The sequence below is a fragment of the Mesoplodon mirus genome (genome assembly GCF_964341445.2).
Source record: "Mesoplodon mirus genome assembly, chromosome: 13".
NCBI lineage: Eukaryota > Metazoa > Chordata > Mammalia > Artiodactyla > Ziphiidae > Mesoplodon > Mesoplodon mirus.
In genome coordinates, this window is record NC_138989.1 from 34,108,408 (window position 1) to 34,131,469 (window position 23,062).

The 23,062-nt window shown below is 35.3% G+C and overlaps 1 pseudogene across 1 annotated transcript in view; it reads right to left on the bottom strand.

The window, feature by feature from the left end:
• Positions 1–1,347: 1,347 nt before the first annotated feature.
• Positions 1,348–23,062, bottom strand: part of LOC309815153 (AP-3 complex subunit sigma-1-like) — a 61,863-nt pseudogene continuing 40,148 nt past the window's right edge. The window contains exons 3-5 of the transcript in view: positions 14,842–14,910; positions 14,189–14,241; positions 1,348–1,459 (exon numbers count right to left, since the gene is read on the bottom strand). The product of the transcript in view is annotated as an AP-3 complex subunit sigma-1-like (transcript). The remainder of the gene's footprint in view (positions 1,460–14,188; positions 14,242–14,841; positions 14,911–23,062) is intronic.

The following is a 23,062-nucleotide window of genomic DNA, read 5'->3' on the forward strand; positions in this document are numbered from 1 at the left end:
AGGATCACCTTTTTATTTCTGTAAATAAGGAAGTTGAAATTTTGATAGGGATTACATTTAATCTATAGATCAATTTGAGGAATCTTGCCATTTTAGTAATCTTAAGTCTTCTAATCCATGAACACAGAATACCTTTCAATTTTTAAATTTCTTTCAACAATGTTTTGTAGTTTCACTATCCTCATTTCTTCTTGTATCATGGCTCTTCCATCTGGGATATTTTTCCTTTTCTTTAAATAGTATCCTTTAGAATTTTCTTTCCTGAGGATCTGCTGTTAAACTCTCAATTTTTGCTTATTTGAAAATACCTTTATTTTTTATCATTACTGAAGGGCATTTTTGCTTGTTATTGAATTCTAAGTTGACAGTCATTTTCTCTTAGCATACTGAAAATAGTATTTTATAATATTTTTCTTCCTTTGCTGATGCTGTTGTCAGTCTAATTGTCATTCTTTCTATGTGAGCTTGAGCCTTTCCTCTTTCCCATACAATTTAGAATCTTTTTTTTTTTTTTTTTTTTTTTTGGTGGTACGCAGGCCTCTCACTGTTGTGGCCCCTCCTGTTGTGGAGCACAGGCTCCGGATGCGCAGGCTCAGCAGCCATTGCTCTTGGACCCAGCCGCTCCGCAGTATGTGGGATCTTCCTGGACCGGGGCATGAACCCATGTCCCGTGCATCGGCAGGCGGACTCTCAACCACTGCGCCACCAGGGAAGCCCTAGAATCATTTTTTTAAGTTAAAATAAATACCTATGGAATATTGTTTGAAATTGCAATTTATCTATAGCTAAGCCTGGAGAAAAGTAACATATTTACAGTACTAAGTATTCCTTTCAATGAAATATGATATTGTCCATAATATCTTTTAGTAAAGTTTTGTAATTATCTACATATTGTCCTTGCTCATTCTTTTTTAGATTTTCCTCAGCTATTTACATTCTTGATGCTATTAAAATTGCTATCTATTTTTAAATTTCATTTTGTATTTTATTTTTTTCTGATGCATGGAAGTAAAATTGACTTTTTATATTTCTCTTATATTCAGCAACTTGTTATACTAATATTTCTAATTATTTGTACAGCTAGAGAGAAGTTCCTATATAGTTATCCACACCATTTGAAAACAATAGCAATTAATGATATTTTCTTTAATCTGCATGCATTCAGTTTATTTTTCTTATTGTGTTAGGAATTTCAGTTTAATGTATAATAGAACTGACAAATTTAGACATTTTTATCTTCTGAGTTTAAAGAACTGCTTTTAACATTTCTTTGTAGCATTTGTTTAATTTCCATTTTGTATATAATTAGATATTGTGGCACAGAAAAGGCAAATAATTTGTTTTATTTCACTCCTCCGATTTTGGAGTTGGTAATGGGATCTGGAATTTTGAAGTAGTGCCTTCTTTAACCTCATCATATTCAGCCTTATGATGTTTAACCCCATCAATATTTTCTTGTCTGTAGAAAGCAAAACAGTTTTTGTCTGATTTACGTTATTTTGGGGGGGCTGGGATAAACCTAACGACTGTCAAGATTACTGGGTAGCACAGAATGTAAATATTTGAAGATCAGCAGCAGCCACAAGAAAGTGATATTTATTTTCCTTTCAGAGAATTAAAAGGGTGCCCTTGTTTATTAGAGCATTTTTTAAAGGTCATAGCCTTATTATCACTTTAACAAGATTTTAAGTAATGATCATCTATACTTTTTAAAGTGTAACTTAAAAAATGTAGTTGAATCTGAACTAACAATGGTACTCCTAGAAAAAAAATAAATAACCCCAATCTGTTTAAATGGGAGTTGATTTTATGATAAATAGGGACCTAGGGACATGTAAGCAACATTTGAATATTTTCCTCATACAAACTTACTTAAGCATAAAATACCATGATGAAACTAAGAGGCTTAATTTATTATAGTGACATAACTTGACATACATATTAAATTAATTCTTTTCTACCTTCAAGTACAAAGCACATAACATTTTTTTTTCCATCAGGTAGATAGTAAGTTTCCACTAACTCCTTTATCATATGCATACAAGCAGATAGAACAAGGTATGTGGAAACTTTGAGATAATCCTTTAGAGACTCCCATGTTCTCTTCATCCCAGAATCTTAGCAACCCAGTTTGCTGATAGCCTCCTGGCTTTGGCTAAAAACCATTTAGAAAACTACGGAGAACTTCAATTAATGCTCTTCCTGAATACGCTTGGCTATTATTCTAATTTTTGAACTAACTTCCTATATTTCATTGTTACAATTGCCACATTGACACAGTTACAGTGATAGTTGCATCTGTATAACAGAAAGCAAGTGGGCTACTTGCCAGATGAGGGATCACACTTACCTTCAACTGAAAAAGTGAAAGAATAAGTCATGTTCTCAGCTGTTGAGAGCTGTCTCTATGAGACAGAGTGGAGGGTGATTGGTGCCGAGGTCAAGTCCACTCTAAGAAAGGGATTTCGTTTATCTGGAGGTCCATGTTTTCATATTCTTGCACAGCATTTGGAACTAGTAATAAAAAGTATTTATTCTTTCCAACTGTTTAGGTAGGTGAGAATTGTTACTCAATGCCAATTTTATTCTGGCACACGTCTGCACTGTGTGCCAGAAATCCTCATTTCAAATGACATAGTGTGGTAAACATTGAGTCAAAAGACTCCCCTCTGTCCACTGTGACCTTAATGGATGGGAAGACAGAACTGTTCAGAATGGAAGCCCTATCATAAAACTACTCTATTAATAGGTATGCATACCTGAGCCAGTATCTACTCCTCTTATGTTTAGAAAGACTCTAAATTATTGACTGTAAATATTTTTTCTGCCATCTTACAACATCTGTGCAGCACAAATCATTAATCACTTTCCCTGCAAGGTATCGCCTCGAGCGCTGGTGTCAGCCTAGCATCCTCCTCCTTAAGGACCTGCTCCTGTTATCACAGTGAATGCTACCTCCGTGCTTGCATATTACACTTGCTGTAAGTGCTCTTGGGTTATGCTTCCTGGTCCCATCCTCAAGGAAGTTCATCTCAAAATCCCAATGTACTTGCTCAGTTTGGGCATGTCTGACTGTCAACAGTGGCTTCTAAAGAGTGGATTCTATGCCCTAAAACATACAGTTCCAAGTTTTGCTGGTATTGACATCAATTTGGCAGTCTAGATGGAAGGGACTGCTCCATGCTTATTTGAATGACATACAGGATTTAATAACCATGGCCTCTTATTCTCTAGAAATTAACCTACTGGCAAAATAGTTCTTCCTTGTATACATGAATTTTTGTAATCCTGATAATCCCCTTATCAAAATGTCGACTGCCTAGGATAAGAGAATGAGTGCAAAGAAATGAATGAAAGAATAAATGAAAGAAAGAATGCATATGGCTGATTCACTTCAGTGTGCAACAGAAACGAACACGGTATTGTGAAGCAATTATACTCCAGTAAAGATCTATTACAAAAAAATAATCAATGTGGTCCATGATAAGTATGCAGAGAAAACCCTGAGCAAATTCTACCCATTACTGATGTTTGGTTCTATGTAGTGATGGATGGTTGATGGATGGTTCTATGTAAGAGAAGAAAGAGGACACTCCAGAGGTGAGAAAAGGATGTCTGATTTCAAAATAAGAGACTTCTTGGTTGCTATGAAGACCAAAAGGAGGGATCATAAATACAACATCAGAAACTGCTGTTGAAGAAATGACTATTAACTGCAGGGTTCACAAGTATAAAGGTCCTAAATTATGAACAAAGTTTTCTGTGTTATTGATGCCCAGCATTGATATTTTTAGCTTGTGGCCCTTCAAAATATTATGAGCAAAGGATGCCTAGAAAGAATGTGCTTTGTCAGCATTTGGGGGGGCATGTTGTTGGTGTTAGAGTTATTTTGAGGGTCCTCAGGATGGCTTGTTTTGTTGGCAGTGTAGGGACTGTTGAGGAATGAAACTGTTGGAATGATGCTAAGAAGCTGGGACACCCTAGCACAGCATGGCCTGTTTTCTTGGTATATATGACTAAATTCCCGCCCAGAAAGGCTGAAACCAAAAATCACATTTTCCCAACCTGCCAAGGCTGATTATTATTACCTGTAAATATTTGCCAGTTTGTTCAGTAAACATTGAAATGCCTTATTCTTTGGATTTACATATTTTTATAAATAGGGAGAAATACTTTTGACATGTGCTTGCACCATTTATATTTCTCATTTTGGATTTGTCTTCATGTCTGACCGATGCTCCCATAGGTGCATTTCTGATTTTTCTTTCATTTATTGATCTCTTTTTAATGCCTAAATCTTTTTATTCATTATGCTACTTTATTTGCATATATGATAAATTATAATTCCCGATTCATTATTTACCCTTTCATTTGGAAGGCAGCTATGCTCACCACTATACTCCCAATGCCATATCTACCCTTTAATTTGGTTTAAGATAGTTTATGATGAAAAGTCAAATTTTATCAAGTTTTCTTTATGGTTGCATTTCTTAAGTTCAGCCTTAGAAAATCCCATAAGTAAAAGATACTCTGTTTCTCAGAATGTACAAAATCACCACTATTTTCTTCTTGCCATCTGACACTTTCTAAGTGTTACAGGATGTGTCTAGTTATAAAAAGAGTGGAGTAAATCATTGTTTTACTCACTTTTTTTCCAGTGACAAGGATGAGTAGGAATAATTGCTCTCCATGTGTAGTGATGCCATAATATAAGAGAAGGGCAAGCTCTGTTTCCAAGCACAGAGCAGTATTCAGACTACTGCATTTTAGGGCAGGTGGGTGGGAAAGGACAGTTCCACACAAAGATGGGCACACGGTGTGCCCACCTTCAGCCTTCTTGAACCATTTATGTAGTTGGTCCTAAAGGACTGATTCTTGAAAAATTATGCTAGGTCAATATGAATAACTTCATATTTCAAGATTACTCACTCTTAATCAGACCAAAGATTCTGATGTTTATCTGTCTCTGTTCCTAGAACAAAGAAAGAACAATTAGAAAGAAAAAAATACTCTTAAAAATTATTTATTTATTTATTTATTTATCTCTAGTTTGAGTGAGTGGGAGCTACTCTTCGTTGTGGTGCGTGAGCTTCTCATTGCAGTGGCTTCTCTTGTTGTGATGCACGTGCTCTAGGCACACGGGCTTCAGTAGTTGTGGCACAGGGGCTCAGTAGTTGTGACACACGGGCTTAGTTGCTCCGTGGCATGTGGGATCTCCCCGGGCCAGAGCTCAAACCCACGTCCCCTGCATTGGCAGGTGGATTCTTAACCACTGTGCCACCAGGGAAGTCCACCCCAAAAAACTCTTTAAAAACAATCGTCATGAAAAGAATAGCCATATAATAAATGTTCATATCAATATCATCATTTCATTTTAACCCAAGTGTATTGAAAGTAAGCTAAAAATATAAATCTATTAATTCAAGAACCAATTAGGGTCCTCTTCCTGATTTCATAGAGATTATATTCTCACTCTAGTGTTGGGTGACAGGTCACAAAAAAAATTAGTGAACAGGAAAAATTTAAATAGTTTTGATAAGTGCTCTGGAAATAATTAAAATACAGTCATGTGACATAAAGTGACAGTTGGTGTAATGGTCAGGGAAAGCACCTCAGAGGAGGTGACATTTAAACTAAGACCTGGGTGACAAGAACCACGATTATTCCTCCTTCTCTTATTCCCAGTAAAGGAACTTACCCTTCTTATAATTCAATAATACAAAATCACTGTGGGGACTATTAAAATACCTGGAATGTTGAAAGCATAAATGTTTATTTGGGACATTTGTCTTCTATTATATTTTCTGTATAATTATGTCAGTTATTTGTAATTATATTAATAATCTTTAAATTCATATCTATCATTGATAAACTTTATGCTTTTTAAAATTAGGTTTATATTAATCTGGAATTTAAAAAATATTCCAAATCAAAATATAAGGGATTAGAGAAGGGCCATGCTTATATACCTGTCATGTTACAGGGAAATTATAGACAGATCCTGATAAATTTAGGAAATCAGTACAAATGAACCATATGGTTTTGGGTTTTAAGGTAAGGGCAATGACCATTAGAAACATGGAATGTATAACTTTTAAAATCATCAAAATAAAATTCAGTTAGTCTAATGGAAACAAGATAAAAGAAGAAACAACAACACAGTAAAGTAGAATAAATGGAAATTATGGTTTGCAATGGTAGAAATAACTCTGAAATTATAAATAATGAGAATATATATAAATAGGTTAAACTCGCCAGAGACTCTAGGATTGGAGTTTTTAAAAATTGAACAACATATTTTATATAAAAAGCAGTATTTGAAAAAAATTCCTCTGGATACATGCAAAATGTTTTTTTTTTTTTTGCAGTAGGTGGGCCTCTCACTGTTGTGGCCTCTCCCCTTGCGGAGCACAGGCTCCGGACGCGCAGGCTCAGTGGCCATGGCTCATGGGCCCAGCTGCTCTGAGGCATGTGGGATCCTCCCAGACCGGGGCACGAACCCGTATCCCCTGCATCGGCAGGCGGACTCTCAACCACTGCGCCACCAGGGAAGCCCCAAAATGTTTTTTGAGACATTGATGATAATTTGGAGTTGCAGGCAATTTAGGGTGTATTGATGTAGTTTTTGAGCAAATATTGTGGATGGATACCATGCGGTACCATCCAGCCATGTGAAGCCACAGATTAGATGTATATTGAGCCCATTCAAAGTATAGAGTGGAGTGAGAAGAGTGAAAAAAAAAATGTGTGCACAACAGAATTTATATAAATTAAACGTCTCCATAAACAAAATAACATATACAAACAGAAAGATACAAGTTAAAAATATTTAAATATTTGCTCTCATAAATTTGACAACTTGGAAGAAATGGACCATTTCCTTGAAACCAAGAACTACCTATACTTAAAGATGAAATAGGTAGTCTAAATAGTCCTATAACGATGAATTAAATTTAATTTATAATTTAAAAGCTGGGATAAAAGAAAAGCCCAGGCCCAGATGGTTATTCTGGAGAATTTCACCCAAAAAATAATCTCAATTTCACAAAATCACAGAATCACAGAGAATGTATGAGGGCGTAACAATTCCCAGCAGCTCATTCTCTGAGATCAGTGTTAACCAGTAAACTCAGACAAAGACAGCATAAAGCAAGGTAACATTGACTAATAACTCTCATGAATGGAGATACAAGATCCTCAGCAGGATACTAGACATTCAATTCAGCAATGGATAAAAAGAATTAAATACTATAATCAAGTGGAATGTGTAAGCCTACTCAATAGTTGAAATTTAATGTCATCTACTGTATTAACAGTCTGAAGAAGAAAAGTTGTATAATCATATCAATTGACACAGAAAAAGCATTTCACAAAATGTAACATATTTATAATGAAAGCTCTCAGCAAACTAGAAATAGAGGAAACTTCCTAAACTTGATTTTTTAAAAAAAAGTCTGTTGAAAAAAGCGAGTATCATACTTAAAGTGCAATACTGGATGCTTCCCTATAACATAGTGTACAAGGTAAGCTCTCACTACCCTTATTCAACACAGTCCCGAAAGATCTAGTTGACACAAGGCAAGAAAAAGAAAAGGCATATATATTAGAAAATTTTTCTCTATTTACAGATTATTTGATGATTTTAACATTAAAAATTCTGGGAAACCTACAAAGAAAAAAGAAACATCTTGCAGAACTAACAAAAACTTGAACAAGACTGCAGAATATAAGATCAAAACACACAAAAATGCAACAACATGGATGGATCTGAGGGCATGTGCTAAGTGAAATAAGTCAGATAGAGAAAGACAAATATTCTATAACCTTACAGAAATGAGGGATCTAAAAACCGGAACTCATGGAAATACAAAGTAGAATGGTGGTGACTAGGGCTTGGGGAAATGGGGAGATGTTGGTCAAAGAGCACAAATTTCCAATTAGAAGATGATTAAGTTCTGGAAATTTTAGGCACAACATTTTGACTATAGTTAATAATGTATTATATACCTGAAAGTTTTTAAGAGAATAGATCTTAAATGTTCTCACCACAAAAAAAAGGAATGGTAATTATGTGACATGATGAAGGTATTAGCTAACACTATTGTGGTAATCATTTTGCAATAAAAGCATATCAACTCAGCACACAGTACACCTTAAACTTACACAATGTTATATATCAATTACATCTCAATAAAACTGGAAATAATTTTAATTAAGAAATAAAACATATTTAGAAATGTAAATATATTTAGATTATATTTAGAAATGTAAACATTTAGATTATATTAGCATATATTAATATTTCTATAGATTATAGGCAGATAGCTATATGCTTTCTATATAATATATTGCATTATGTATAGTGATATAATATGTGTAAATAACATAGCATATATTGTTTTAATATTGTTGTATGTTATATTGTATTAAATAAATGGTATTTCTGTATAGTTAATTAGTCTGCCCCGTGAAAAAGCAGAGAGTGTATAGTGGGTAATGGTGCAAAAAATAAATGTAACAAAGTTGGATCCCTAATCACAGATGTTGTGATAGGTGCAATGTCTTTGCAGATCAATATAGCCTCTGAAATTCATATGTGGCCACATGCATTCTTTTGAACTCATAACCAGAAAGAGGATCAAAGCAGTTTGTATTCCCTTAAAATACCCAACAGTATATATTTATTGTCTTGCCCCAGGGGCCATGTCTTTCCTCAGTGACTTGTGCTCTCTGTCCTAATATAAACTGAAAGAAACCTAATTTTCTGGATATTCTGCAGAACATAACATGTGTTCACTGTATCAGTTGACCTCAGAGTAATAGAGGTGTCCTTAAATAGGACCCTAAAATATACCCCCCCAAAATGATATATTGATGCATTTTAAAGCATTAAAATTAACAGATAAACATTGGGGCTTCCCTGGTGGCGCAGTGGTTGAGAGTCCGCCTGCCGATGCAGGGGACACGGGTTTGTTCCCTGGTCTGGGAAGATCCCACATGCCGCGGAGCGGCTGGGTCTGTGCGCCATGGCCGCTGAGCCTGCGCATCCGGAGCCTGTGCTCTGCAACGGGAGAGGCCACAGCAGTGAGAAGCCCGCGTACCGCAAAAAAAAAAAAAAAGATAAACATGACTGTAATTTCATTATCACAATTATTTAATTTCAGGGAATGAGAGAGAAGTATACCAAGTCCTTAAAGATTGGTTTGGTTCTATTTCTTAAGTAAAATGGCTGGTACTTGGTGTTTTTACTATCAGTATTATTATTTAAATTGTGCATTCGTGTGTTAAATTGTCATTTTATGTATGATGCATTGCTCATTAATTTTTTATGAGCTGGAAGAGCTGATAAAAGAAATGAACATAAAATTAAATCATTATAAAAATGACTGATACATCAAAAGCAATAAATAGTAGTTTGACATCATTGGAAACAGAGATCTGAAGGATAGGTTTTAGATATTCAAGCAAAATGGAATAGAGAAGAACATAATGTTTAAACAGTTAAGAGAAAAAAATGGAGATATGGCCCAAAATATAATCAACATCTGCTGTTGTAAATGAAATAGAACAAATGGAAAATAGAAATGTTTTAAACACATAAAGGAAAACTTCCCTGATATGGAGGAAGAGAGAATAAAAGGTACAAAGATACAGAATAATGAACATCAGTAGATAAATTAGTAAAATTACTGGACTTTAAAGAAATAATTGTATTGGCATCTGAACAAAATATTAAGTTAGTCTCATACTTCTTCACTGCCATATTGAATGATGAGATAATAATTAAATGCCTAAAATTCTAATGAAAGACACTTTTATCCAGAAAGTTGCCATTTAAGAATCAAACCAAGAGACACAAATTCTCAAACATTAAATAATTAAGGACTTGTAACATCTGTTAATCTACTTCTAGAAAAATTCTTGTTGAGAATAAATGCCAATCAACACAAAAGTTGACTGGCAAAGCTATGATTAAGAGATTATTAGGATTTAATAATTTTCATATGAAACAGGCTAACAACTGTGAAACTATGGTTAAATAATGGAATATAAATGTAATAAATCTGCATATTATAATAATGATGATAATATAACTATGAATCTGCAGGGGATAGAAAAATGGGAAATAGGTTATCTTCTTTCTTAATGGAATAATGTTCATATCCATGAGAACAGGGAAATGAAGGTGATTTAAATTTAGCCAGTGGTGGCTAGTGTTACATTTTACCAGTTGGGAAAGACTTTAGTCACACATTCTATACTTTATAAAAATTATTTCTGTCAAGTATTCTGCTTTTTAGCCTAAATAATTATATTTACATAGCTACTAATTATTTGTTTTCCAAACATTTTAATTGAAATATATCTAAACTACCGAAAAGCCCAAATCATACATATACAAGTTGATGAATTATACAAAGTGAAAATATCAATGAGACCACCACTAACTAGGTCAAGAAATAGAGCAATACTAGAATCCTAGAAGTCGCTTTTTGTCCCTTTCCAACCACATCCCCGTACCTCCTTCCCAAATGTAGCAGCTAAGCTGACTTCCAACATCACAAAGTTTTGGAAATTTGTGTAAAGAAAAAGACACTGCTTTATGGCTTGCTTCTTTTGCCCAGGGATATGCTGGTGTTGTCAGTCTTTTCCACTTTACCTGTTGTGGCTCAAATTAGCAATTCCCTGATGACTCATGAAGTTTCTCAATTCTTTATATTTATCAGCTATTTGGATATGTTCTTTTGTGAATGACTGTTCATGTTTTATCCCATTTTTTTCATCATCTATTTGTTATATTGGTTTGAAGAAGTTCTTTATATTTTCAAGATACAAGCCTTCTGTGGATTTTATGTATATTAAATATCTTCTCCCACTTGGTGTCTTGCCTTGTCACTTCATGATGTTCTCTTTTGATTACACCTAATTTTGGATCAGTGCATGTATCAACATCTTTTCTTAGTGATTTTTGTGTCCTTTTGAAGAAAACTTTGACTATTCCATGTTTGCAGAGATATTCTCCTATCTTATCTTCAAGAAGCTTCATTCTTTTGCCTTTCACATACTGTACTAACATCTAATTGGAATGGAGGTTTGTGAAGGAGGTATTGAAATAGGAGTTTGAGGGTGTAAGGGCTGATATTTTTAACAGCTTTATTGAGATATAATTGATATCCAAAAAGCACATGTTTAATGTATACAATTTAATGAATTTGAACATATCAATACACTCATAATTCTATCAGCACAATCAAGGTAATAAATATATCCATCACCTCTAAGACTTTCCTTGTGTCGCTTTTTTTTTTTACATCTTTATTGGAGTATAATTTCTTAACAATGGTGTGTTAGTTTCTGCTTTATAGCAAAATGAATCAGTTATACATATACATATGTTCCCATATCCCCTCCCTCTTGTGTATGTGTCCCTTTTTAATTGTGGTAAGAGAACTTAATGTGTGACCTACCCTCTTAACAAGATTACTATACTGTGTTGATAATTATAGGTGCTGTGTGTACAATGGATCTCTAGAATTTATTCACCTTGCAGAACTGAAACTTTATACCCATTGAACAATTCTCCATTTCCTCCTACCCCCATCCCCTGGAAACCACCATTCTTTTCTCTGCTTCTATGAATTCAACTATTTTAGATACCTTATGTTAGTGGAATCATACTGTATTTGTCCTTTTAAGACTGGCTTATTTTACTTATCATAAAATGTCTTCTAGGTTCATCCATGTTGTCACAAATGGTAGGATGACATTCACTTGTAAGGCTGTATAATATTCTATTTTATATATATGACACATTTTGTTTATCCATTCTTCTGTCAATGGACACTTGTCTTGTTTTCATATCTTGGCTATTGTGAATAATGCTGCAGTGAACATGGGTGTGCAGATATCTCTTCAAGATACTGATTTTAATTTCTTTGGATATATACCCAGAAGTGGGATTGCTAGATCACATGATAATTCTATTTTTCTTTTTTGAGGAACTTCCATAATGTTTTCCATAGTGGCTGCACCATTTTACATTTCTACCAACAGTGTACAAGTGTTCTAATTTCTCCATATCCTTGCCAACACTTCTTTTTATTTATCCACATATTCACTCTTTCCATTGCTCTTTCTTCCTTCTAACATCCCCATACTTTAATCTTGGGTAATTTTCCTTCTGCCTTAAAAAATTTTCCTCTACTATTCTGTTATAGTGGGTCTATTGGTGACATATAACTTCAGTTTTCCTTTCTCTGAAATTTCTTTGTTTTCCCTTCATTTTTAATGATTTTACTGGGTTAAATTTTAGGTTGGTAGGGTTTTTTTTTTCTTTTGGCATTTGAAGATGTAATTCAATCGTTCTCTGCTCTCATTGTCTTTTAGTTGATAATTCAGTTAGCTGTTTGTCTTATTTTTGCATCTTTGAAGGCAAGATATTTTGAATCTCTTGTTTTTAAGATTTTTCTTTGTCTTAGATTTTCAACAGCATAACTATGTACCTAGTTGTAATTTTCTCAGATTTTTATCACTTGAAATATATTTTAATTTCTTAACATATAATTTGTTGCCTTTTATAAGTTTTGGAAAATACTCACCAATTATTTGTTCAAAAACTGTTTTTGTTCCATTCTTTCTGTATGCTTTTGTGAAATCCAATTACTTGTGTATTAGGACACTTCACTGTGTTACATGTAACTCAAAAACTTTTTCATGTTTTCCTTTTTTTGTGTGTGTCTCTATGAATTCTGTCTGGATATGTTTTTCTGGCCTATTTTCCATTCTACTAATTCTTTCTTCAACTGTATCTAATATGCTACTGAACACAACAGTTGAATTTTTAAGTCCAGTTTTTGTGTTTTGAGTTCTAAAACTTCCATTTGGTTCTTTTTTAATAGTTTCTTTTTCTCTTCTAAAATCTCCATCCTGTCTTCAAATTTGAGTATATTAATCACACATACTTAATATTATAGTCTATTTCTGATAACTACAAGGTCTGAATCTCCTGTGGATCCCTCTCTCTTTCTCTCTCTTTCTCTCCTTTTTTTTGTCATTTGGTCTTATTTCCTGATATATCTGGCAATGTCTAACTGAATGCCACTCATTGTGTATGAACAATTGTAAAGATAAATTTAGGCTCTGCCTGATATTGTCTTCCTCCTGAAGGAACTTGATTTTACAGGCATACCTGGGATATTTTGTAGGTTCAGTTCCAGACAACCATAATAAAGCAAATATCACAATAAAATGACTCACACGAATTTTTTGGTTTCTCAGTGCATATAAAAGTTGTTTACACTATACTGTAGTCTATTAAGTGTGCAATAGCATTATGTGTAAAAAAAACTGACATACATACTTTAATTTAAAAAACTTTCTTGCTAAAAATACCATAATCTGAGGCGTCAGCAAGTCGTAGTCTTTTTGCAATAGTAACATCAAAGATCACTGATCACACATCACCATAACAAATATAATAATAACGGAAAAGTTTGAAATATTGTGAGAATTACTAAAGTGTGACACAGAGACACAAAAATGAGCAAATACTGTTGGGAAAATGGTGTCGATAGACTTGCTCGATGCAGGGTTGCAACAAACTTTCAATTTGTAAAACATGCAGTATCTGCAAAGCCCAAAAAAGGGAAGCACAATTAAGGAGGTATGCCTTTAGTTTTGGCAAGCAGTTATGCAGGGGCAGAGACTGCGTTAACTTCATGGTATGCTTTAGGCTTTGTGGAAGCTGGATTTAGCTGTGATTCACTCCTATTTTTGGAGTGTAGCCAGCTTTTCAGTGATTGTAATGAAAAACTTCTTTCCCTTCAACTTTTGAATGTCAAGCTATTACGACTTTGGAATCAGTGCTGAGCTTTTTGGCCTCTCCTTGGGAATTTGCAAATGGCCAGATTAAAAGGTATGTCAAATGTAGGTTCATCCCTTCTCTCTGGGACCTTTACACTTTAAGCACTTGCTGCCTTTTGTTAGCTTTTTGATGGAAACACTTATGTTTTTCATTTCCAGCAATTAGAGTTGATCTCAGTGGGAGAATTGTTCAGCAGGAAGCTAGTCTGCCTTTATTGGAAATGTTAACCCTTCTAATTATATTTTAAAGACCATGCTTTTTAATATAAGAAGATATGAGGAAACATTTTTTCAGCAATTAGGAGTTTGGAGAGGGTCCTCTTACTCTTTGTTAATTGCAAAACCAGTACATTTTTGTGCAAGTTGTTGAAGAAGGCACTTGGGCAGAAAGAAAAAGAAAGCAGTTGGTAGGGTTCTTGATCTTATATTTGTTCTAATTTGACTTTATCTTGCTTTTATGTTCCATGAATTGTTTTAGACTTCAGTCTAGATTTATGGAGTCATAGAAACATAAAATATTTGAATTGAACTTAGACTTCATCCTTAACATTTTCCCTTATTAAATCATCTACTTCCATTTTTGTTATTATATCCTATTATATCTTCTTTCCAGGGTTTTTAAAGTTTACTCTCTACTATCTTTATTTCCATTATCATCACCTTTATCATGTCAGGTATGAAACACACTTTATACCCTGTATTTCTAAGGGAGGTAGTTTAAATTTTCTAGCTTTGCCTCTACTGTAATGAAGGAAATTAGAATTGTTACTTCATAGATATTATCAAGAGTACCACTAACCCCATCTAAGACCAGAGTGTTGGTAAAAGACCAGAGGAAATATCCCAAGGAAACAATGAATCTCAGATTACAGAGGCCAAAGATACAATTTCTACCTGCTGTTCCATAAGTAGGAAATTTCTATTTATTTTCAGTGAGCTTAATATAATTGAGGAAACTCATTTCCTTATAGTCTATACCTGAATCATTTTCCAGCTAATCTCATCATTTTCAAATTCATCCTTCTGGTACCTGCTGGAGTGAGCTATCTAAAACACAAATATGAGCATATTAATATATTACTATATTATACATACTGTATTTTAAATTATTGTATATTAATATTCTTCTTCAAACCTTTCAGTGGGCCTCTATCACTTAAACACAAAATTCAGGTTCCTTGGGCTTTCCATGGTTTGTCTCATACCTATACCTCCCAACTATCTAAATCTAAACTTTTCCACCCTGCATATGTATTAATGCACTTTGGCCATATTTACAGGTATTCTTCAAATGCATGTGATTACATTACATAGGAATTGAACACCCATCTTGTGAGGAGACCCTCTCTCTTGCTGGCATGATAAAGTAAGCAGCCTGTTGGGGGATCCCATATGGTTAAGAACTGGGTAGGCCTCTAGAAAGGGAAGGCCACCTCCAGAAACAGCCAGCCAGGACCTGGTATCCTCAGTTCTGTAGCAACAAATGAATGAATTCTGCCAAAAACTGGAGTGAGTTTGGAAGTGGATCTTTCCCTAGTCGAGCTTCTGATGAAACTGCAGTGCTTGCTGACAAGATTGAGACTCTGAAGCTAAGAACCCAGGTAAACCATCCCCAGACTCCTGTCCCACCAAAGCTGTGAGCTAATAAATGAGTGGAGTTTTAGGCTGCTAATTGTGTGATGATACTGTTGTACAGAGGTAGAAAATGAGTGCTCCCATCATGCTGTTTCCCACCTTCATATTTTGCATTCGCTTGGCATGATGCTGTACCCTACCCACCTTTGTTCAACCAACACACTACTATTTGTCATTGATGGGACAATTCACCACTTCGACAAAGCTTGTGAATTCTTGCCTAATTCTGCCTTTTGCGAAATACAAATCATCATTCATCTTGCTCCTTAACCTAATTAATTGTCAACTTTAATTCTGCACACTTCACACTATATTAGGTGGGAATAATTTCCATAACTAAACTTGAGGACAGAGACTGTGTCATATTCATCTTTGTAACCACAGCATCTATCACTGTGCCTGTTATGTAGGACCCCAAACATTTCTTGTTCCACTCTTTTCAAGCCTATGACTATTGCTCTGACTTTACTCTTATTATTATTCCCTTTCTTAGACTGCCCTTTCTGTTCCCTCCCCTTCATGTAAATAGAAATCATTATTCAAGGTCAACTGCAATCGTGCCACCTCTGATTATCTTTGAATATGCTTGACAGTCTAAAAATTCGTAACAAAGACTAAGTGTACATTTGATTGCAGAAGACAGGGCAGTTGCCTGGCTTCCCTATCATACCTCACTGCTCAGAACTACTTCCTGTTCTCCATTGGATGCTAGACAGAAACTGCCTCTTACAATGAAACCAGACACCAATTAAAAACGAACTGATTCTGTGTCCTTAATGTACTTTGGTCTAAACTTTCTATGTTTAATCATTCATATTTTTGAGGGGCGTCAAAAGTAGGATTGTTTTAGCTTAATAGGGTTTCGGGGTGGGGGGAAGCTTGCAACAAATGAGAAACGAATGATTTATAGCAGTACTCTGAAAAAAAGTACATATTTTGATAAGAAAATTTCAAAAGTACTGATGAATAATGAATAAAGTACATAGTGAATGAACAGAAAAAATTTTTTGGCTACTAATAATGCTTTCTCTTTGTTTTGTATAGTGTTAAAATGTTTTACATATGGATACTGTCTCATTTAAGCCATCCAGCAGTCCTGTGGGGCAGCATGTTATAGGGGTTAACAGGGAAAATCGTGGTGTAATAGGAATGCCCTTTTCTCATGGAGTTGTGGAGGTTACCTGAATTGATATATAAAGTGCTCTTAGAATAGTGCCTGACATTTTGTAAATGTTAGCTACTATTATTGTCATAGAAGAAACAGGCTTAAAGAGGTTAACGTTACTAGTCAAAGGAACATTACAAGTAGGTGGAGCTGCTGAGTTTAAACCCAAGGTGTCTGACTCCAAATCCTGCAATCTTAACCACTCAACTATATTGCACAGTAATAATTTTTTAATTAATTAATCTATTTATCTTTGGCTGCATTATGTCTTTGTTGCTGCGCGTGGGCTTTCTCTGGCTGCGGTGAGCAGGGGCTACTCTTTGTTGCAGTGCACGGGCTTCTCAATGCGGTGGCTTCTCCTGTTGTGGAGCTTCAGTAGTTGTGGCACATGGGCTCAGTAATTGTGGCTTGCAGGCTGTAGAGCACAGGCTCAGTAGTGGTGGCACACAGGCTTAGTTGCTCTGCGGCATGTGGGATCTTCTCAGACCGGGGCTTGAACACGTGTCCCTTGCATTGGTAGACTGATTCTTAACCACTGCACCACCAAGGAAGGCCCTATGAAACCACTGAAATGATCAGTCTCATCTATTGGTGGCAGGAATTTAATGGTTAGACTCAGAATAAAAACTAACTCTATAGTATTACTACTTAATAATCTATTATTATTCTACTATTTCATAATATATTTAGTAATTCCCATTCTATGGATCTATCCTAAGTGGGGAAAACAAAACAAATAATTAGGTACAAAGATCTTGATCACTGAATTATTTATAATATCCTTGACTATTGAAGAATAGTACAATGGTTAAATACATTATATTTTTATATTATTGAATATTTTATTTCTGTATATTTATAATTGAATATCATATGCATGTTTTATATCATCATTGAATATCATTGAATATCATTGATGAATATCATCATTGAATATCATATGCATCATATTATATAGCTAGATAAAATTCTATTTTATTTTTTTTTATTTTATTTTTTTTTAATTTATTTTTTTATTTTTTATTTTTTGCTTTATAACAAATTTAATCAGTTATACATATACATATGTTCCCATATCCCCTCCCTTTTGCGTCTCCCTCCCACCCTCCCTATCCCACCCCTCCAGGCGGTCACAAAGCACCGAGCTCATCTCCTTATGCTAATAGAATTATTTTGGTACATTTTATAAAAGAATTGCCTATGATAGAAATCTTATATACAGGGCTTCCCTGGTGGCGCAGTGGTTGAGAGTCCGCCTGCCGATGGAGGGGACACGGGTTCGTGCCCCGGTCCGGGAGGATCCCACATGCCGCGGAGTGGCTGGGCCCGTGAGCCATGGCTGCTGGGCCTGTGCGTCCGGAGCCTGCGCTCCGCAAGGGGAGAGGCCACAACAGTGAGAGGCCCGCGTAATGCAAAAAAAAAAAAAAAAAAAAAAAAAAAGAAATCTTATATACAAAATGAAGTCTAAAGGGAAATAAACTCATAAATGAAAATAGCTCTCATATATGAGTAGAATAAATGAGTGACATTTAAATTTTCTATTTGAACAGTTATTTACCATATGCACCTCTATAATGAGCATGTGTTATGTTTAAAACCAGGAAAGGAACAATAAGTTTGATTTTTAAAACAAACTAAAAGCCTGATTCTCGTTTATGGGTTATAGGAGAAATAAAAATAAAGGATTTTTAATAGGTTCAAACTATTAAGTATTGGTAATATCACAAAAGCAGTATTTGCTCTAGATAAGCTACCAGTTGATATAGTAATACTATGCTTTTGCTGCCCAAATATGACTATTTTGGTAATAGAGGTATTATAACTTGGAATGAATCTCATTGAATTTCCACTCATTTCATGATTCTGTGAATTACCAGCAGTACTACCAGAGGAAGGAAAAACACCCAGCCCAGGTCCATGTCCCATACTCCTGCTCATTTCTTTTCATATTCTTGTGGTGATGGATAGCGATCAGCCATGGCCAAGCATGTCCCTTTATAATTACTGTAAGAGCCTCATAGCCTATAAGGCCCTATCAGCAGGGAACCCTACTTATATTGTCTGTGTTGAACATATTTCATAGTTGAGTTTTTAACTTTAACAACGATGTTCTTCAGGAGAAAAGGAGATGCAAAATATTCATGTCTTAACCAAAATGTCAGTTATCAGCATGTACATATTGCATCTCCCTAATGACTTGGTATAGTAAACGAGCAGAAAACACCACCTTGTTACTGTGAAATAGGAAAGCTATGAACCAAAGCCTGACCTTTTGCATTTCCTCCATGGGAAGCCTGGCTGTGTGGCTCCTTTATGACAGCATTTAAGCATATTTAAGTATCTCTAATAATTACAAATAGGCTTCCTAGAACCAACATCCTCCTTTATATCTCCTCCCACTTACCGTCAAACTTCTTGAACAATTGCACTCTCCACCTTCCCATTTCTTTCTTTTATCAAAAAAAAAAAAAAAGCAATTTACACTGGCTTCCATCCTTAACACTCTAGTGAAAGACATCTTCACTGTTACCAATAATCTTCTCACTGCTGTAACACATGGCTGACAAAGTTATTACTTAACATGATCTTTTTTCCCAGTTTTATTAAGAAGTAATTGACATACATGAGTGTATAAGTTAAGGTATACAGCATGATGATTTGATTTACATATGGTTTTTTTTGAAGTATAGTTGATTTACAGTATTGTGTTAGTTTCTGCTATACAGCAATAGTATATACATTCTTTTTCAGATTATTTTCCCTTATAGGTTTTTACAAGATACTGAATATAGTTCCCTGTGGTATACAGTAGGCCCTTTTTGTTTATCTGTATTATATATACTAGTGTGTATCTGTTAATCCCAAGCTCCTAATTTATCCCTCCCCTCTCTTTTCCCTTTGGTAACCATAAGTTTGTTTTCTGTGTCTGTGAGCCTGTTTGTGTTTTGTAAATAAGTTCATTTGTACCTTTTTTTTAAGATTCCATATATAAGTGATATCATATGATATTTGTCTTTCTTTATCTGATTTACTTCACATAGTATGATAATCTCTAGGTCCATCCATGTTGCTGCAAATGGCATTATTTCATTCTTTTTTATGACTGAGTAATAATCCATTGTATATATGTACCACATCTTTATCCATGCACCTGTTTTTTTTTAAATAAATTTATTTATTTTTATTTTGGCTGCGTTGGGTCTTCATAGCTGTGCGTAGTTGAGGCAAGCAGGGGCTACTCTTCATTACAATGCGTGGGCTTCTCATTGTGGTGGCTTCTGTTGTTGCGGGGCACAGGCTCTGGGCACACGGGCTTCAGTAGTTGTGGCACACAGGCTTAGTTACTCCACGGCATGTGAGATCTTCCAGGACCAGGGCTCGAGCCCGTGTCCTCTACATTGGCAAGTGGATTCTTAACTACTGCGCCACCAGGGAACTCCCTATCCATTCACCTGTTGATGGACATTTAGGTAGTTTGCATGTCTTGACTATTGTAGTGTTGCTATGAACATTGGGGTGCAGATTTACATATGTTTTGAAATGACTATCACAGTAGGTTTAGTTAACATCTATCACTCATATAGATACAATAAAAACAAAAGAAAAAAAATTCTCCTTGTGATGAGAACGCTTAGGATCTACTCTCTAAACAACTTTCCTATACATCATGCAGCAGTGTAAATTATAGGCATTTGACACTGAAGACTTCCTTTAAAACTTTTCTATTTTCCTGGCTTCTATGACACACTGCTGTTTCTTGTTCAGTTCCTTTTTATGGTTGCCTTTTCTCTGTCTTTGTGAACTCTCTATCCCCTACTCTGTTTATGGCTCAGCACTCTATCTTGGATTCTGCATCTTCTCACTCTCCATGGACAGACATTCATGACCATGGAGTCATGTTTACAAATTATATAGCCTCCCTCCTAAGCTCAAAATCTGAAATCGCCCGTTTTCCTACTTTGACATTTTCATTTTCAGATTGTACTGGGACCTCAAACTCAAAACATAGAAAGCTAGTGAAAAAAAAAAAAAGAGGCTGGGCTTTTGAGTTTGAATCTCACTTTCCCAATTTAACAGCTGTGTCACACTGGACGTATTATTTAAATAAACTCTCCGAGGCTCAGTTTCCTTATTTGAGTTTTTGGGAAAATTGACTAAGATAATGTTCGAAAAACAAACATCAGAGATCCTGGCACATAGTAGGCATTCACTTGCTGCATTCTCTGCAATCGCTGTGGTTCTGTTCTCAGTCTCTGACCTGTTAATACACCTAACTGTGCACGTGAATAACTTGAGCTTCAACTTTTACTCCCCTTTCTAACTCACACTCCACACTTAACCTCCTCATTTTGTTGATGGTCCTATTTACATATGTCTCAGTACACCCGCTTCTTTAGGTATCCACTGGCCTTTCCCCACTGAGGACATCAACATCTCCTGTTTGTTTTCCTGATTGATCATCATCAGCAAAACCCACTGGTTGCCCTATGTTCAGTCTCAGTCACTTCAAATCCACAAACCCCGAAGTCACCAGATAATGTTTCATGATGTTCACCTAATTGAATCCTTTTAGCGATTAACCATCACTTTCAGGATGAACTTGGAAAGCCTTTATGGCTTTCTCCCCCACCTCATTCAGCTTCACCTCTTGACATTCACTTTATTACATGCTCTAACCCCACTGTGCAGTGGTCCACTCTTGATTTGGGTATAATTCTGTATATTAGCTTACAACAAATATTTTTAATGTATTATTTAATTTCATGATTTACAAAGTTATGTTGAGTCTTTTTAGAGAAAAATAACACAAAAACTTTATATCTCCCACTTTGAAGACCATATGGACTTAATATTCAAAGGAAGAGTGCAGAAAATAGTCTCATTTTCTGATTAAAGACAAGACTTAGAAGGCAGACGGTTAAATTCTGTGACAACGTACACAAATACCAACGAGGAGCTGCCAATAGTTGAAAAAATGAAATGGAGGTTTAAGGGCAATGGGACTAGCTCACAACTTTCACAATTATGTACAAAACATAAAGTAGGTGGGAGAATAGCTTATGAGAAACATAGCAATGTGAAAATATGTCCTGATAAACTGAATATTCAAGCAACACTGGAGTAGAGACTTAATTCCAGTTCAATGCTTGCTTTTAGAAGAAATCTTCTAAAGCATAGATAGATTTCCTCATCTTTTTAATTGAAGTACAGTTGATAAACAATGTGTTAATTTCTGTACAGCCATGGCCTTTAAGGGTTTTTTTGTTTGTTTTTTTAATCAATCAAAAATGGGGGTGCTAGAAATTGAACCCAGGGCCTCATGCATGCTGAGCATGTGCTCTACCACTGAGCTACACCCCCTCCTCCCTCATCTATTGTACCTGATTTGGGCCTTTTAGTGAGACCTTGCCTATGTCAACCATGATTTGCCATCCACAGTACATTTCTAAAATGTAAACTTTCAGTTGGTACGGACTGCTGTTCCCAGAATATGCCATGTTTCCTCACTTCCTATCATTTTGTACACTATTTTCTTGCTTTGAATATTCTTTCCTGTTCTTAAGCTCTTTTCTTTAAATTCTACCCATCCTTCATGTCACATAACCTCCAGAAAGGCTGCTCTGAAGTTTCAACACTTGGTCTGGTTCCCTTTCTGTGTCTTGTCCTGTGGTTGCACTTCTCACCCTGGCGTGTGATCACCTCATTCTTGTGTGTGTCCCTGTTATACTGTCATCTCTGTAAGATGAGGGACCTTGACTGATTTACCACTGTATGCCCAGAAGCTAGCAGAGTTCTGCCTGCCTTTTAAGAAGAGGTCAAAATACATTTGGAATCACACATTTAATACTTTTAAAAGGTGCAAGTCAAGAATGAGTGTTAAAATTCCTCTGCTTTGCTATAGAACCATTTTTTTAAATGTTTTCTATTTTCAGTAATTTTCTCTAGTCAATGCTAATAAATGTTCTATTTGAAAATTAGTCCTATGACTAATTAGTCTAATGACACCTCTTTCATTAATGGGCTTAGAGCACTCAGGAGGCTGTCAGCAAATTCTTCTCTCATAATGAAGATCCCTTTTCTCATATGGAGACCTGTTTTGATTTTGGTGTTGCTTTCCTCATTCAGTATTTTTCTCTTCCTAATTTCCTTTTAATTTTATTTCTTTATCATCTTGTCAACACCAAAACATCCATTTTCTTTGTGCTGTTTTTTTCAGGGTGAAGGGAAATGGCCTTCTTGTTAGCACTTCTCTGGTGCCTGACAGCAGTCACTTCTCCCAGTGATTATGCTGGTAGCAGTGGGCCAGTCATTATCAAATATGAGGGTGCTGAAATTTTATGTACAAGAGAACGATGGTAGTTTATCACTCCAAAGAACTGATGAATGTTTTTAGGCAAT